The 19,743-nt window shown below is 35.9% G+C and overlaps 1 pseudogene; it reads left to right on the plus strand.

Moving 5' to 3' along the window:
• LOC115295236 overlaps positions 1–19,743 on the plus strand; it is a 45,592-nt pseudogene that overhangs the window by 18,938 nt on the left and 6,911 nt on the right.

The following is a 19,743-nucleotide window of genomic DNA, read 5'->3' on the forward strand; positions in this document are numbered from 1 at the left end:
ACATATACTCTAAAAACTATAAAACATTGCTAAAATAAATTGATGGCAACACAAGCAAGTGGAAAGATATTCTATACTCATGGTCTGAAGTAATCAATATCGTTAAAATGTTAATACTACCCAAAGCAATCTACAGATTCAATGCAATCTCTATCAAAGTGCCACCAGCATTATTTCATAACTGGAACAAATAATAATAGAATATGTATGAAACCACAAAAGACCACGTATTCATTCATGGCCAAATAAATCCTTAGAAAGAAGAACAAAACTGGAGGCATCACAATTCCATATGAAAGATATACTATAAACCTGTAGTAATCAAAAAAGTATGGCACTGGCACAAAAATTAACACAGAGATAAACGAAACAAAATAGAGAGTCCAGAAATGAACCCACATTGGTATAATCAATCTACAACAAAAGAAAAACAAGAATATACAATGGGAAAACACAGACTTTTTTTAAAGATGTAGATGTTTTTTATTCTTTTAAGTTATTTAAATTCTAGTTAGTTAACATAAAGTGTAATATTAGTTCCAGGTGTACGATGTAGTGACTCAACACTTCCATATACCACCTGGTGCTCATCACAAGTGTACCGCTTCATCCCATCACTGACTTCACCCCTTCCCTTGCTCACTTCTCCCCTGGTAAACATCAATTTGTTCTCTTTAGTTAAGAGTCTGTTTCTTGGCTGTCTGTCTCTCTCTTTTTTGTTTTCCCTTTGCTCAATTTTTTTTCTTAAATCCTACATATGAATAAAATCATAGGGTATTTGTTTTTTCTGACTGACTTGCTTAGCCTAATACTCTCTAGCTCCATCCATATCATTGCAAATGGCAAGATCTTATTCTTTTCCATGGCTGGGTAATATTCCAGTGTGTGTGTGTGTGTGTGTGTGTGTGTGTGTGTGTGTATTCCTTATCTATTCATCAGTCAGCTATTTCCATAATTTGGATATTGTAGATAATACTGCTATAAACATTAGGGTGCACATATCGTTTTGAATGAGTATTTTTCTATCCTTTGGGTAAATACCTAGTGGTGCAATTGCTGAATAGTGGGGTAGTTCTATTTTTAACTTTTTGAGGGACTTCCATACTGTTTTCCAGAGTGGCTGCAATAGTCTTTTGAAAATGTCCTCAGAAAATTGGACAGCTACATGCAAAACAGTGGAACTGGAACACTTTCCTACATTGCGTTCACACACACACACACACACACACTCTAGAAGAAAAGATAGGCAGTGATTTCTTTGACATTGAGCACAAAGGACCATTTTCTTACATACATCTTCTAAGATAAGGGAGACAAAAGCAAAACTAAGCTATTGGGACCACACCAAAAATAAATAAATAAATAAAACCCACAAAACACAAAAACAAACAAAAAAAAAACTTTTGCAGTGTGAAGGAAACCAAAAAAGCAACCTACTGAATGGGATAAGATATATATCTGACAAATGGTTAATATCAAAATATATAAAGAATTTATACAACTCAACATCAAAAAATCAAATAATCTGATTAAAAAATGGGCAGAGGCACTGAATAGATATTTCTCTGAAGAAGACATCAAGATGGCCAACAAACACATGAAAAGATACTCAACATCAATAATGGGAAATACAAATCAAAATCACAATGAGGTATCGCCTAACCCCTGTCTGAACGTCTAGAATCAAAAAGACAAGTAAAAAGTGTTGGTGAGGATGTGGGGAAAAAAGAATCCTTGTGTACCATTGGTGGGAATGCAAATTGGTGCAACCACCATGGAAAACAGTGTGGTGCTTCCTCAAAAAATTAAAAACAGAAATACCATACGATCCAGTAATTCCACTAGTGGGTATTTATTGCAAGAAAACAAAAACACTAATTCAGAATGACATATACATCATTATGTTTATTGCAGCATTGTTTACAAGAGCTAAAATATGCAAGCAGTCTAAGTGCTCATGGATAGAATAAATGGCCGAAGAAGGTGTGGCATGGCACACATACACACACGCACACTGGAATATTAATCAGCCAAAAAAAGAATGAGATCTTGCAATCTGTGATAACATAGATGGACCTAGAGGGTATCATGCTAAGTGAAATAGATTTCACTTATATGTGAAATCTAAAAAGTAAGCCTGTAAACAAAGCAAACTAATGGTTGCTGGGGGAGGACAGGCGGATGAATGGGCAAAATTGGTGGAGGGGAGAGGGAGACACAACCTTCTAATTAAGGAATAAATGAGTCATGAGGATAAAAGGTACAGCATAGGCAAATAGTCAAGTGTACTATAATAACACCGTGTGGTGACAGGTGGCAGCTGTACTTGTGAGCAGAGTGACATGTCAAGTCACTATGTGGCACACCTGAAACTAATGCAACATTGTCAACTATACTATAATAATAATAAATACATACCTACATAAATACATGACAAAAGACATCATTAAAGAGTGATTCTAGGACTCAGTTCCATTCTGTGTGTGGAAAGTTCCCTCACACCAACAATTCTCCACGACACCAGCTGGATGTCCTACAGTTTATCTCAGTTCTGACACTGTCTGGAGATAGTGTCAAACTCCACAGGTTAAGGGCTAGTCTCACGAGACTGCTTCCACACCCCCTCCGCCTGAGACACCAGTCATAAGTCCAGGTTATCGCCTGTGCTTCTGACCAACTGGCTACACACTGGGGGTTTCAGTGGCTCCCTTCTTGGATTTTATTAATTTGTTAGAGTGCATAGAACTCAGGGAAATACCTACATTTTCCAGTCTATTAAAGAATATGACAGAGGATACAGATGAAAACAGCCAAATGAAGAGATGCACAGGGTAAGAGATGTGAGAAAAGACAGGAAGCTTCCATAGCTTCTCTGGGCATGCCACTTTTTCCATACTTCTACTTGGTTAGTGAGCAAGTAACCTAGAAGATTTCTGAATCCTCTACTATTGACATTTTATGGAAGCTGCCTCACATAAGTGTGATCAATTCTTAACTTCATTTTGAGCCCCTTTCCCCTCTCTGGAGGATAGAAGGGTAGGCTGAAAACTCTGTTTCCAATCATGGTTTGGTCTTTCTGGTGACAAACCTCTGTCCAGGAGCTCACCCAGAGTCACCTCAATAGAACAAAAGGTGATCCTTGTATTTTCTTATCACTTAGGAAATGCTGAGGGCTTTAGGAGCCCTGTGCTAGGAAACAGGGACAGGGAGAACTTACAGTTTGTATTATCTCACAATCAATGACAATGTAAAGGCTTTATTATAATCCAAAATTAAATAAATGAATGGTAAAATAAACTATGGAACAATTGAAACAATTTGAACACTGAATGGATATTTAGCAATACTAAGTAATTAGCATCAATTTTTAGGTAGTATAATCATATTGTGATTAACTTAAAAAGCAGATGACTTTTTAGGGACATAGGCTAAATTATGTGTGAATGAAATTTCAGAGTGTTCAGGATTTGCTTAAAAATAATGCAGATGAGGAGCGCTTTGGTGGTGCAGTCAGTTAAACGTCTGACTCCTGATCTTGGCTCAGGTCATGATCTCACAGTTTTTGAGTTTGAGCCCCCCTTTAGTCTCTGCAATAATGGCTAGAGCCTGCTTGGGAATGTCTCTCCTCTCTGCCCCTCCCCTGCTTGCGTTTGCTTTCTCTCTCTCTCTCTCTTTTTCTCAAAATAAATAAATAAATGAATAAACATTTTAAAAAATTTAAAAAGCTAGTGCAGAAGAAGGGCACCTGGATGACTCAGTTAGTTAAGTATCCAACTCTTGATTTTAGCTCAGGTCTTGATTTCATGGTTCGTGGGATCAAGCCTCGTATCAGCCTCTGTACTGACAGTGTAAACCCTGCTTGGAATTCTCTCTTTACCCTCTCTCTCTGTCCCTCCCCCACTCACACTCACCGTCTCTCTCTCTCTCTCTCTCTCAAAATAAATAAAATTTAAAAAAAAATGCAGATGAAGGAGCAATTGGTTTAAGTGAAGCAATATCAGAAAACAGATATTTTTAAGCTGAGTATGAAGAGTACATGGGAGTTCACTATTTTACATATTTTTGTATATAATTGAAATTTTCCATATTTTCCCTTACATTTTCCACATGTAGCTTTAAACTCACATTTCCATCCCAACAAAATGACGAAGCTATCCAGACTAATACTACAATTCCTCTACCTTCATTCAGTCTCCTTTCAACTTTTCATCACCTGCTTTCACTCTTACCACCACACTCAATCTGTACATTCTAATCTTAGCAAAGACCTGCATATATGTAATTTTAATGGCTCCTTTTTACTACTTACTATGCTTAACTTTTTATCTCCTCCACTCTATTATTCATTCCCAACATTTTCCAATCTTGGCTCTGTAATATTCTATTCTCCTGGCTTTTTGCCTATGGTTCAAGCTGTTTTCACCACATCTATCTGTGGACTCCTGGCCCGGATGAGGCCGTCTCTCTGTACTCTGTATCAATAATGGAGAGTTTTTAAACCATATACTTTTACCACTTCTGATCAGTCTTTGAAATCAGAATCTGACTTCCAAACATTATAATACATCATCCTTTGTGATTAAAATGTTTTTCTAATCCTCCCCACTCATCCCTCTGTTCCTAAAGACTCCAACATACTGTTCAGTCCTCATTTTTCAAGCCTTTCTTTCTGCAGGGACTCTCCCCTTCTCTAAACTAAATGAAGCCTTTATGCTCTGTGCATCTAAGAGAATAGACTTCCTCTAATAATTATTAGACTCACCACACACTATTTGCTTGCTTATTAAATTACCTCTTTTTCTAAAAGACCAAATTCTCTAAAAGCATAAATCTTCTACATATTATTTGTTGTGGTATTCTGAGCTCCTAGCAGTACCTGGCTCAGAATAGAACCCTCAAACATTTGTTAAATAACTTGTTTGATTCACTACTTGTTGGCCTGAAATAGCTTTTCTTATGTGTATATTTCATTGTTTGTTTCAGTCGGTATCCATGGAAAATTATTTGTACTTGCACCCAGAACTCCTGGTTGAAACCCAGTAAGAGCTTCAAAGAAAAATCACAAATTTATTTTAAAACTAAAATCAGGTGGTGTTTCAAATTGCAGACATTCTTCTATACATTAGTGGATACTGAAGTCAATTTGGAATATTTTTAATGAAATAGAATAGGAAAGAAAATATTAAGGTGTATTGCAGGGTAAGTATTTATTATTATTTTTATTTAAAAATGTTTAATGTTTATTTATTTTGAGAGAGAGAGAGAGAGAGAAACTAGTGGAGGAGGGTCAGAGAAAGAGGGAGACACAGAATCTGAAGCAGCACAGAGCCCAATGTAGGACTCAAACCCACAGACCATGAGATCATGACCTGAGCCAAAGTCGGATGCTCAACCAACTGAGCCACCCAGGCGCCCCTATGTTATTTTAAAAATTAAATATATACATATATTAATAAGCTTGTGTTATCTGCCTGTGTGAGTACACTGCATTAAGATGTAAATTGTATCTTTTGTTTTCTGCAAGTCTCAAAACAGTATGAAAGCTATCCACTTAGGATATAGGCAACAAGAACAATCATGTAAGAATAATTTCTTAGCCAGCAGATTTACTCCCAGTGATTACAAACAACCTCTGCAGAAGCAGGTGATCCCTTCTGGATACAGAGTTTAATAAAAGCAATAGCGTCCAAAATAACCTATATGAAATGGGTGGCACCTCTGGTTAAGACTCACCAAAGAAGATTTAGCATGCAATTTCCTTAAAAGCACTTTGACTCTGAAGAGGTGCATCTCTTACTTATGGCCAAATTAACGAGAGAGGAGACCCATTCACTAGGCTCTGCCAAAATGCCAAAGAGGATTTCTATCTTGGATATATTTTTCAGATCTTTTCCAGGAAAGAAATTATGTTCTGCAAAGATTTCCAAATGTGTCAAATTTATCTACCCAATTTACTACCATATATAATACTACCATATTAGTCTCATCTTCCTGCAATTCAATCCTCATTTCTTCCCTTCCCAAACACTACTTCTATGTTCAGACCCATTGATTTATTACCCTTTCTCTATGTCAGTCCCATAATCCTTTGCTACTATGACTTTCAATTCTGAATTCATTCTCTCACTGTATATAATTATTTTAGAGCCCTCTTTCTGGGGTCCCAGTCAAACATTAAGTGATATCGAAGGACAGGTGGAGACAAAGGACACAAAATTAAGTGTCTTGCCCATAGTAACTTTTTGCTAAGGTTGTCTCTAAATTATTTTTAAGAATACAAAATGGGGGGGGCATGGGTAAAAAGGCTGAAGAAGATTAAGAGGTACAAACTTGCAGTTATAAAATAAGTCATGGCGATGAGACGTGCAGCATAGGGAATAAAGTTAATAATATTGTAATAACTTTGTATAGTGACAAATGGTAACTACATTTATCATGGTGAGCACGGAATAATACATATAAATGTCACTTTTTGTGCACACTGTATGTCAACTATGCTTCAATGATAATGATTTTTCTATAGAATGCAAAAGAATTCCAAGTGCCACTTAACTGCAAAGTACGCTTGCAGTTACAAAGGTGTGACAGGGTAGGGGGAAACTGGCTGAGGTGGGAAACAGGTGAGAGAATGTAGGTTCAAGTTTTTTAGGTTGCGTTTATTAAGCCTATGTGCCTTCCTTACCTGGCCCTTTCAAACAAGCATTCTGTTGAAAAAGAAAATGATGATCGATAAAGACATACTTTGATGATATCTGTCCAAGAAAAAAACGTTTTTTCCATGCTAAGAAATGGGGCAAACGTGTTGCACATCTTGTGACTTGCGAAAGTAGCTAGCAATGACCTGTTTGCAAGGCCTCCTTGCCACCTCCTGGGGCTCTGCTGCAGCCTCTACTGGACATCCCTTGAACACCTTCCAATGGCCAGAAGAAGCTGAGCTCAATTCTTTTCTCAAGAAGGTTTAATTTTTTGGTAAGCTGAATACAGAAAATAATTTAACCTCAGCTTACTCACACATTTAATAATTTAGCACAGAAACCAATTGTCAATGTTGGAAGAACTTCTAATTCAGAAATCAAAGTCAGAATACCATGTTTTATAACCAAAAGTTATAAAACTGATGATATAAGTAAGAATTGTTTTTAGGTAAGCTAATTAAAAACAAACAAGAGTAGCACTCATTCTGTATCTTTTTATGGTGAGGATTTTCATGACATATACTTGAAATCTAGGAGTAAACATATTGGAAATATACCTATGCTGAAATCACTATTTTGTTTTGCAAAAAGAACTAACTTCCTTGGCATCACATGCTATTTATAAACAATTTTTCTTTATACACCCAAATATTAAATGCTTTTGCTTTGCTGGCTTATGACCTTGAAATTTTTTCTGGTATTAAAACAAATTTACAGGGGCGCCTGGGAGGCTCAGTCGGTTAAGCCTCCGGCTTCATCTCAGGTCAGATCTCACCTTCGTGGGTTGGAGCCCCGCGTCAGGCTCTGTGCTGACAGCCAGCTCAGAGCCTGGAGCCTGCTTCCGGTTCTGGGTCTCCTTCTCTCTCTGCCCCTCCCCCTCTCATGCTCTGTCTCTCTCTGTATCAAAAATAAATAAAACATTAAAAAAATTTTTTCAAACAAATTTACAGTTTTGTTTTGTTACTGAAATGAGTTTTTACTAGAGTGCCTTTTCTCTCTCAAGTTTCTGATTGCCAAAGTCTCAATTTCCTTGGAGCTTAGCAGACATTCTTCTGCTATTATATATTGATTCCTAGCCAAAGGAAAAACAAGAGATAGTAAAATCACCAAGGATGGATGCCACAAAGAATTAGTTCAGCATCTCAAGAAATAGAAACACATCTGACAGACTGTGTAATCATTGCCAGTGAGGGTGCTAAATAAGCTTTATTTTGTGTCCTTAACAACACACTTGGCTTATACTTCTGATTTTGAGCCCCATAAATAATTTCTATTGCAGGCATTATTATCTTTTAAAATTAATGATATAAAAGTTATCATTAGTATTTTAATTAATCTCTAATAAAGAATGCATTTATGTATAAAACATAGTATTAGGCTTCCTTGTAGAATTTTTGGTCTCTAAAATTTCCAAGCATTTCAGACATATATATTATAATCAGAAACAAGGGTTATATGTTAATTTATGGGATGAAAGTTATCTTCTTTGCCTTTCATGACACATAGAAGCAATAGTAACTCTTGTAGATAGATGTTCATTGCAAAAGTGCAAAAGACACTAAGGGAGAGTCTAAAATGAGGACCATGAAGGCATCAGACTCTAATCTTAGCTTTGCCACTAAATGGCTCTAGGTCTTCAGGCAGAACAATATCTGGTTGGTGGTCTACTCATCTGCTAATAGTGAGAATTGGGCTTCTTGACTTACAGGGTTTCTTCCTGCTCTGAAAGCTGATTCTGAGCCAAATGTTATTCCCTTGTTAGAAGTTAAAAAAAAAGTGTGTTCCCTTTCTTCTTGACTATGGTCAATTGTAAAACAGAGCCTTTTATTCTACAATTGACTTAATGTATGCATGCACTGACTCATAATCTTGCCCCAACCACACTTGGCGGATAGTAACAGTTAGATATATCCTGATTTTAGAAATTCCCAAATATCACCATCTTAAATTTTAAAAAAAATTTTTTTAATGTTTATTCATTTTTGAGAGACAGAGTGCAAATGGGGGAGAGACAGAGCGGGAGACACAGAATCCAAAGCAAGGTCCAGGCTCTGAGCTGTCAGCACAGAGCCCAATGCTGGGCTCAAACCCACAATCTGTGAGATCATGACCTGAGCTGAAGTCAGATGCTTAACTGACTGAGCCACCCAGGTGCCCCGATGTTTATTTTATGAGAGAGAGAGAGAGAGAGAGAGAGAGAGAACAAGCAGGGGAGGAACAGAGAGAGAAGGGTACAGAGAATCTGAAGCAGGCTCCATGCTGACAGCAGAGGAGCCCAATGTGGGGCCTGATCTCCTGAACTGCGGAGATGGTGACTTGAGCCAAAGTCAGAAACTTAACTGACTGAGCCACCCAGTGTCCCTGGCATTTCTGTATTATTCAGTTTTAAGGCATATTTTCCACACATTGATGTTTTTAAAATGTGTGCATTTAACACAGTTTTCTCCCCTTCATCCAAGAAGCTGTAATTAAAATGGTGGTCTATTTTACAGTAAGTCTTAGGATTGAGTAAACAGGATTGTGGTGGTTGATCCTATGTGTCAACTTGACTGTCTACGTGATGCTCAGAATACTGGTAAAACAGTATCCCTGTAGTGTCTGTGAAGGTGTTTCCAGAGACATAAGTATTTGCCTCAGTGAGTGGAATAAAGCAGGAGACACTCTCCAGGTTGTGTAGGCTTCATCCAATCTGCTGAGGGTGACGATAGAACAAAAACACAAAGGAACAGTGATTTTACTCTCTGTTTGAGTGGGGGCATCCATCTTCTGCTTTCAGAAGCATGATAAAAGGCAAAACTGAAAAAAATAAAGATGTAACCTCAATGAGTATGTATGTTCTAAATGAAATCACATCTAATAACCTAATACTATTAAACTTTTTTCAGTTTTGCCTTTTATCCTTGCACAATATTTTTTAATCTCATTTAATATCCTTAAACTTAGATTCTATCATTTCTGATTATTTATATCATCATTTCTCCTTTTTTGTTCTTTATCTGGATTGGGTATTCCTTTATCCATCCCATTAGTTTTAACACTTAAATGTGCACACGTACACATTTGTTTGAACAGCTTAGATTAGGGCTTTTCTTTTGAACCCAGTATAACAACCCTTTTTTCACATTAGTTGTAATAATGCCATACATGATTTATTCTTCCCATTTTTATTATTTTCTATTCCGCTTATGTAACTTTCTGATCAGAAACTGATGGCTTTAACGTTTTGTAAACAAGATACTATTTTCCATACTGAGAATCACTGTTTTCTCCACAAAGGTGCAGATTCTCTCCAGCCTTGTTTTTTTCCTCCCAATAAGATTAGGATTTTAGAATATTTTATTCGACCTTCTCTCTTCCTTTGCCCCACTCCCAGCTAAGACTTCTGGAATCCTTCTAATTTCCACCCACACCCCTCACATTCCCAAGTCTTTCTGAGACGATTTAGTACTTGCCAGACATGTTCTCATGTATTTGAACAGCTCCTGATTGCATTCATATTACAGACCCCAGGTGACTGTATTATTATCTGCCAATGACTTATGCCACCAGGCTCAGGTGCCAAGATTATTTCCTTTTTCTTTATCTTTTCCCTACTTCATTACCTTATTTATTCACTTATTTATGTTGTCATTTCATAGGTGTTCTCTGTACATGGAGAATGTGAATAATACAGTCTCAGATTTCTTGCACATCCTCAATGTTTGTCTTTCTCCTAGAACGGAAGAATGCTATTTGGGCCAAGTCAAGGACGTCTGTCCTTTCATCTCAGCAGTCTGCCGGTTTGTTCCAGTATTTTAGACACTGGCATTGCACATAAGATATCCGGCACCATCAGACATTTTTCTCTACACAAAAGCTTATGATTTTTTGTCTTGAAATGTATGAATTTTCTCTTCATTCTTGGAATTCATGCTGGATGTCCAATTCATGTGTCAGGCTATATTCAGATTCACATATTTTTTTATCATCTGGAATTGAAATTGGTAAAACTTTTTAATTTTACACTCAGGTCTTTTTTCAGCTTAGGGAAGTTTCTTTCCCTCTAACTATTAATTATTGTTCCTCCTTTATTCTTTTTCCTTATTTTGATTTCCAGTTTGGAACACCTATTTTACTCATGTTGAATCTCCTAAAGTGATCTCTCAAGTACTTTATCTTTTCATTTGTGATTTCTTTCCCCTTCTCTTTGACCGCTTTGTCCAGAGCTCTTTATTGCATGTGAACTTCTCACAAGTGGTTATCTCTTTTGATTTACTGAATGTCATTTTAAAAATCATGATTTTGGAACCCAAAACTGTCTTATTTTACATTACATTTGGTTCTCCTTGTGTGATCTCATTTTTCTTTTTACTTTCATTCCTCCTTCCTATGACAGATTTTGATTATTCTTATATTCCAATTATTTACTGTGGATCTCCTCTTTTTCAAAGATGGATCAGTTTTGATGGGTGATTGTTTTCTCTGTGTGCCCATTGGGTTTATATCTGATAGCTGGGATACTGTTAATAAAGAGAATCCTGCAGTGGAGAAAGACAACATGCTCTCTGATTGTGTGCACTATTGTGCACTATTTGTGTACTATTACTCTATCTGAAGCCTGTCTGCTTTTACGTGTCCCACACTCCTCAGACCTGTCAGGGAAGACTCACCCCACTTGTTCAGTTTCTCACCAGCCATTTGTGCCTCAGGGCAATGGACGCTCACACCAAGCCATTATCAAACAACCTCCCTTCCCTTTCTCCCCCACACATAGATCCAAATCACAAGAACTTCCTATGATTAAACTTGCTGGTCCGTGCCTTTAGACTTTGTATCTGTCTCCAATCAGTTTTTCAGCACACAGGGGAACATTCTCTGAGCTAGTTCTTCAAAGAAAAGGAAACTCATCTAAACGTAGAAGCCAGAAGTTCTCTCTAGCTTCTGGGCTCACAAGAGCCATGGTAGTTGGCATTGAAGGTAGAAGGAAGGGATTCCTGTTCAGATTGCTATTCCAGTTATTAATCACTGGAAATTAAGAAACCCAAAGCCCAATGTAATATGATTCTTTCAAAAACATTATAGACTTCTTATGTATCAAATTGTCATTCATACCATTAGGCAAAAATCACATCCCCGTTTCTTTCTAAGACATGTTCTTCTATATCTGGGTTGTATGTGTGGCCAATGTGAGCAAATACCCCTAATATTCTTCAGAAGCACAATAACACACACCCTAAATATAATTAGTGGCCCTATTATTTACATGGAGGATGCAAACTTAACACATTTCTGAGGACCTGGCAAAATATACTATGGCTATACTTCATATTTTGATCTCTGCCCTGAGGCCATTTTTTTGGAGAACATTTACTGTTTGAAAAAAAAACAACTGTTTTGAGACTTCTGTATTTTCTCTAGGTTCTGTTTGAAAACTAAATATTTCTTCTTTAATCCATCTGGCTCATCTCATATTCTCTCCTAGAGAGTTGGCAATTTTAGAATTCTATCTGGAAAGCTCTTCAGCAAGAGCCTGAGATCATTAGATAATATTTCTATTTCCCATGGTACTGCAGTGTCACTGTTTTCCCAGAATGTAAGTTTTCTCTGGCCTAAAATAATAGCTTTCTCACTGTCCTTCAAGTCTTCACCAGTCTTCTTAGGTCTCTTCTACCTTTCTCTAATCATCACCCTGTGGCTCTTCAAGATTTTTCTGTCACTGGTCTTTAAACCAATGGCACATGTACAAGTTTTGTGTTACAACAACATTCCACTTTATGGCAGCATCCCAAATTCTGTTCCAGTTATCTACTGCTGTATAACAAATGGTTCCAAATGTCACCACTTAAATCAGAAGGAAAACTTTTTTTTTTAATTTCACAAATCTGCAGCTTGGTGGTACTCGGCTGAGGAGGATTTGTCCAAGCTGGATGTGATATGGCCAGGCTGACTGCAAATAATGGGGGGCGGAGGGGCAGCTACAACAACTTGGGGCTTCTTGGGAATCTCTCTGTCATGTAGTCTCAAGGCCTCTCCGGGGGTCTCTCCACATGTTCTTTCTATCCTGCCCCTTAGAGTGGTTTAACTCGCTCCACGGTTGCTCAGAGCCCTAAGAACAAGTATTCCAAGGGACCAAGCAGATTGCTGTAAGTACTTTTAGGGAGTACTCTTTGTGACCCGGGGCCAGCACTAATTCAATGAGAAAATGGGACTCCACAGGGGCATAAGTACCAGGAGACAGAAGTATTGGAAGAGAGGGTCAACCTACAGGCTAACGACCACAATCAGCTCTCTGCTCTTACACCTCGCCCACAAGTCTTTAACAGTCATTACATAGTATTGTAAACATCCACGGCTTTATTTCTTCTTTTCTCCCAACAAACCTTAAAGAGACTATGGCTTTTCTTTAAGTGATCATGGTCACAGTTTATATTTATTATTCAGTTATAATTATTTAGAGCTGTTTTCCAAAGGGTCTCATTTTGGTTATGAAATATTTGGTCACCCATCTGGTCATTAATATATCTTTAACAACTCAAATAGTATCTGGGACTTACTTGATTAAAAAAATAGATGTCTGTTAAAATACTTACATACTTATATTTGACATTTGAAATAATAAGTAGTATCTTATAATTGCAGCATTAAAGTAAGAGGGCTTATGCTATTTTGTGAAGGAATTACTCTAATGTCCTTTTTGAGGGTACTAATTGCTCACTCTTAAAAGTCACATCAATCTGCATATCTGATGAGTAGGGTCACAATGTTCTAAAATAGTCAGTTTTTCACTTATAGCATTCAAAAAACATTGACTTTTAAGTCTCCTAAAATAAATTCACATTAATATTTTCTATTTTTCAAGCCACTTTTTCAAGTCACTTACTTTTTTTTCTATTGACCTTTGTTAGCTTTTCCTTGCATTTCCACCTAATTTAGAGAACAGAGGATACGCTGCAAGAGTCAAGAATTTCTAGTGACATACGTATTTTCAATTGCCTTTTAATACATCCATAAAAATGATCTTTTTAGAAATAAGTGCTTCACAAATAGAATAGCAATGGTCTGATTTATTTTCAATGACATTTACATTTTCTGATGCAGTCTTTAAAGAAAAAGGGGAAGGAGGTAAACTTCAAGGAGCAAAGAGAGAAACAAGGTCTCCTTTAAGATCCTATTTCATCTATATCTCCAACACTAAGAGTTCCTAGTTTGTATCTGGTGTCCAACTACACATTGGTATATAAATTTTAATGTATTTCCTCGTTATAATCTTTGCTGTAGTGTCTTGGATGTGGTCACCAGTCAATGAGTATTTATTAAATAATTGCCTAATATCATCTGCCATCATTTTACCAAGGTTTCAAAGTGAATTTTGCTTACCAATTCCTTATATTCTCACTGTGTCCTAATTATTCATCCAAACGAGCAATGGTATTTATTTGTCATAGGTTTGCCCTTCCTGACAGTGCTATGAAGTACAGACAAGAATCCAAACAGTTTATAATGCAAACAATGAAACAAGGTCTACCTGCTTTATGAATGTTTAATGTTGTTAGACTTAAGGACAATTTAATAAATTAAAACCACTATCTTGCCTAATATAATGCCTTTAAGGCAGTGTGTTTTCAAATGTTTCCTAGCACATTGTTCTGCCATAGTTCAATGTTAGTAAGACTTCACTGCTGACCATATCACTTTCCCAACTATAGAAGTAATGCAACAAAAGCATCAATTCAAAATTCAGATTAAAGAAATCAGTGTTTCAATTCCAGTTAGAATACAGAAAATTGCCAAATTGCACTGCTCTTACCATGAAAATCAGAAACATCGTATAACCTTTTTAAAACACAATTTTTATTGAAGACATTGGTAGGAATGATAAACAGAGAAGGGTTGAACCTTTGTTTCTGGAGTTAATTCTTTGTCTGGATATTAGCACTTAAGAAGGTTAGAAGACTACTATAACATGGAAAAATGAGCTGATTTTTAAAAAAATATGACAGAGCTAGAGAATATTATGCTAAGCAAAATAAGCCAGTCAGAGAGAGAAAAATACCATATGATTTCACTTATATGTGGAATTTAAGAAACAAAACAGATGATCACAGGTGGAAAAAAGGAAAGAGAAAAGCAAACCAAAAACAGCATTAACTGTAGACAGCACACTGATGGTGCCAGAGTGAAATAGGTGATGGGGATTAAGGAAGTCACGTGTGATGAGCACCAGGTACTGCATGTAAGTGTTTAATCGCTGTATTGTACACCTGAAACCAATATTATACTGTGGTAAGTAACTGGAATTTAAATAAAAACTTAAAACAAAAACCACGTGGGTTGACATAATAAATTAAAGTTGAAGAAGCCCTAAACACAAAGCTTATCGATTTTTTTGGGGGGGTGGTGAGGTCAAAAGCCTGGGAAACTGATAATTGGAATGAAAAATGGAAAAATATTTTTTGTCATACAATGTTAAGGATCCAAAGACTTTTGGGAGAAGGATCCGAATCCCATCCTAAAGACAGTTAATGTTAGAGGTGAACCGAACTAGGTGAGGGAGCAACCCAAGTCCAACACAGTTCAATCCCGGTTTGCTCAAAGAGATAACCTCTCATTGTGGGATACCTTGGATTTAAAACAGTGTGTGCTTTCTTTATAAAAACAAAAAGGTATACATTTCTATCTCTAACCATATCTTACATATAACATTTGACATAAAACCTTAAAAAATACAAGATATCTGAAGCAAAATATGTTCCCTATAATCAGGGACTGAAACCATCAAGGGAAGCCATGTGTCCAAAACACAGATAAGGACTTTTAAATCCTTTATATGTTAAAAGATTTGGAAAAAAACACAGAGTGAGAAAGGGGTTAGAGCATTTATAAAAATAAACAGAAACTCTAAAAAGGAACCAAATGGAAATTGTAGAACTGAGAAATATACAATATTTGAAATTAAGAATTTATTGGATAGAATTTACAGTAGAAGGCCCATAGAAGGACACAGGATCACTGAGTCAGACCCTGGTTTGAAACTATCAATATCTAGTAGATGTGTAATCAATATCCAGAGAGAAATAAGAAATAGCCACATGAGATAATGCCTGAAAGGTTTTACAAAATTCATGACAGTCATCAACAATGTGTTCAAGAATCAAGCAGGATAAATACAAAGATAATCCGAACTAGGCATAATCATAGCTAAGCTGCAGAAAATAAAATAAAATTGGAATATGTTAAAGGTAGCCATGAAAATCAGGCATATTACATTTATGAGGAAAAAATTAGATGTCTATTTCTCTTAAAAAATAATTGACATAAAAATGTAATTGATTGACAGCTTTAGAAAGGGGGGGAGGGGAACCTGCAACCTACCTATAATTCTATTCTGCAAACAGTGTCTTTCACAAATAATTGTGAAAGAGTCACTTTCAAACAAACAAAAGCTCAGACCTGCACTACAAGAAATTGGCAGCAAACCTGCACTACAAGAAACATTAATAAATATTATAAGTAAATTACATTACAATAGATAAAGGTATTTGGAGCAATGAAGGGAATTATAAGATTTTAAGATTCTTATGTGTTAATAGAATGATATAATGCTAAATAAGTTAGTCTGTCATAAGTTAAGTATACATATTGCATTCTGTAGTCTAACCACTACAAAAAAATTCACAGAGACATAGCTAAAGCATCAATAAAAAATAAAAAGAAACCCTCATAAATATTTTATTAGTTTTTTAAAAGGCAAGAGAGACAAAACAAATCGCACTTGAATTAAATAGAAAACAAACAGCAAGAGGGTATAATTTTAAAACAATTCTTTAATGTTTATTCATTTTGAGAGAGAGAGAGACAAAGTGTGAGTTGGGGAGGGGCAGAGAGAGAGGGAGACAGAGAATCTAAAACAGGCTCCAGGCTCTGAGCAGTCAGCACAGAGCCCTACGCGGGGCTTGAACCCACAATTGCAAAATCATTACCTGTGCCTAAGACCAATGCTTAACTAAATGAGCCACTCAGATGCTCCCAAGAAAGTATATTTAATATTGAAGCAAAATTAGATGTTGGCATCTTGATAACTTGGTACTCAGCTAAATACTTCCATCAAACCCTTGCAAAACAGTCAATGATACTTTAGAAATATTATTTCAACAAAAGTGATTGGAACTGATTGTAGGCAGTGACTAGAGTAACACTGAACAGATGGATATGTAATTTAAATTCTTGTTCAGTACTTACACAACCTGCAGAATGAGAATGATACACAGATGCTTTTCACTCCTTATCCTAACATCAATAAACAAGTCACACAATAATATGTCATATCTACACAACATACATACAACATGTAATCACTTTAAATACAAGATAGAGGATAGATAGGTAGATAGATAGATGTGTTATATATGTACACATGTATATGTATTTTGGTGGAATATATTTCAATGTGTCTGACAAGGACTGATGCTGTGAGCTGTAAAAAAAAAAAAATTCAATTTCTATAGGGGGTTAGAACTCCTGGAATTTTTTAAGTTTATAGAGCTATGTCTTTACTATGTATCTTGAATTTGTTCACATTAACAATGACAGTTATTTTACTTCAGTAGGTAATCAATGATCCACTAACTTTGGAAGATAAAGTAAAAAACTATGAAGAAACTGATATAGGGAAGTAGATATTTTCATTTCAGACTAGTTTTGGCCTCTAAAATTGAAGTTTTGGTGATTATTTACATCATGGATGGGGTTATTTATTCATAGGAAGACATTATATCACTAATTCTAACCCAGCAGAGGCCCAGTAACAGTTTACCAATCATAACCTCACCTTCCTATTTAAAATCCACCTAATTTTTTTAGTCCATGCCAATTAAGTTTCCTATTCCTTGAAATTAAATCAATCCTTTCTCTTCCATGTTTAACACCTCATACCAGCAAAAATGATTCTTCCTGGAAGTCGTACACTAAAAGAGTTTTCCATGACAATAGAATTTCTTTTTTTTTTTAAATAAACGTTTTCCAGACAGAATCTTCTGGATTCTAAGCAGTCTGGTCTCTTCTATGGAAATGAGAACTAAAGTTGATTTATGAAGAACAACAAATAGAAAAAGTTTTTAAAAAGTATAACGTGATATGCTAAGAAAAAAGAGAACTAAGATGGTATAAGATGCTCACTTAAAATCAGAAGAGGAAGAAAAGAGTGGAAGACAAAAACAGGCAGAAAGAACAAGACCAACAAAAAGAACAAGGGTAACAGAAAATGGTGTCAAATATGGTAGACATTAATCCAATCATATCAATAATCTCTTTGAATGTCAACGGCCTAAATGCACTAATTAAAAGACAGAGATTGCCAGACTGCATCAGAAAATACAACCAACCATATATGACTATGAGAAAACCAGTTTGAATATAAAGACAAATATAAATCAAAAGTAAATGGATGAAGAAAATATACCATGCTAACACTAATCAAAATAAAGCAGGAGTAGATATATGAATTTCAGACACAGTCAACCTCAAAGTAAGGAAATCATCAGGGATAAGGAAGGTCTTTACATAATCAAGGAGCAAATTCTGGAAGACATAACAATTCTTAATATGTATGTATCTAACAACACAGCATCAAATTGCAATAGACAGAAACTAATAGAACTGAATTCCATTACATCAGCAAGATGAAAAAGGGGAAAAAATCACATGATTGTACTAATAGACACAGAAAATACATTTGACAAAATCCAACACTTATTCACAAAGAAACTGTCAGTAAGCTAGGACTAGAGGGTACATTTCTCAACTGGATAAAGATTATGCACAGAAAATCTACAGCTCACCTTATACTTAACAGTGAGAAATTCAAAGCTTTCCTGCTAAGATCAGGTAAAAGGTAAGAATGTTCCTCTGACCCATCTTTTTCAACACTAAACTGAAGTCTTTTCTAAAGCAATAATTCAAGGAAGAAAATAATATATATACAGATTGAAAAAAAGATTAAAATCGTCCTTGTTCACAGATGATGTAATTTTCCATATATAGAAAATCTGAAAGATTGTCAAGAGAACTCCTGAACCTAATAAGCATCACAGCAAAATTGTAGGATACAAGGTTATTGCACAAAATTCTATTGCTTTCCTATAGACCAATAATAAACAAGTGGAATCTGCAATTAAAAACACATGCCATTTATATAGCACCTCAAAAATGAAATACTTAGTTATAAATCTAACAAAATATGTATAAGTTCTATAGGAGGAAAACTAAAAAACTCAATGACTGAAATCCAAAAACAAAATAAATGGAGGGGCGCCTGGGTGGCTCCCAGTTGGTTGAGCATCCAACTTCAACTCAGGTCATGATCTCACATCTCATGGGTTCAAGCCCCCAGTTGGGCTCTGTGCTGACAGTGTGGAGCCTGGAGCCTGGAGCCTGCTCAGATTCTGTGTCTCCATCTCTCTCTACCCCTCCCCTGCTTATTCTCTCTTTCTCTCTCTCTCAAAAATAAATAAACATTTTTAAAAATAAAAACAAACAAATACATAGAGAAATATTCTACATACATGGATAAGGAAGACTCAATATTTTCAAGACATCAGTTTTTCCCAACTTGATCTGTAGATTCAGTGCAATCCCAAGTCCCAGCAATTACCTCATGGATATAGAAAAACTGACTCTAGAGATTGTATTGGATGGGCAAAAGACTCAGAATAGCCAACACATTATTAAAGGAGAAGGAGAGAGGATGATACTACTTGTATTTGAGACTTAATATAAAGCTATAGTGATCAAGAGAATGTGGTATTAGTAAAAGAATAAACAAATAGGCCAATGGTAAAGAATATAAAGTCCAGAAATAGACCACCACAGATCAACTGATCTTTGACAAAGGAGCAAAGGCAATACACTGCAGTAAAGATCATCTTTTCAAAAAACAGTACTGGTACAACTGGACATCTACATGCAAAAAATTAATCTGGGCACAGACCTTATACTCTTCATAAATAAACTCAAAATGAATTAGAGAGCTAAAGGTAAAATGCAAAACTATAAAAATCCTAGCAGGTAACAT

The sequence above is a fragment of the Suricata suricatta genome, chromosome 7 (assembly GCF_006229205.1).
Source record: "Suricata suricatta isolate VVHF042 chromosome 7, meerkat_22Aug2017_6uvM2_HiC, whole genome shotgun sequence".
NCBI classification, from domain to species: Eukaryota; Metazoa; Chordata; class Mammalia; order Carnivora; family Herpestidae; genus Suricata; species Suricata suricatta.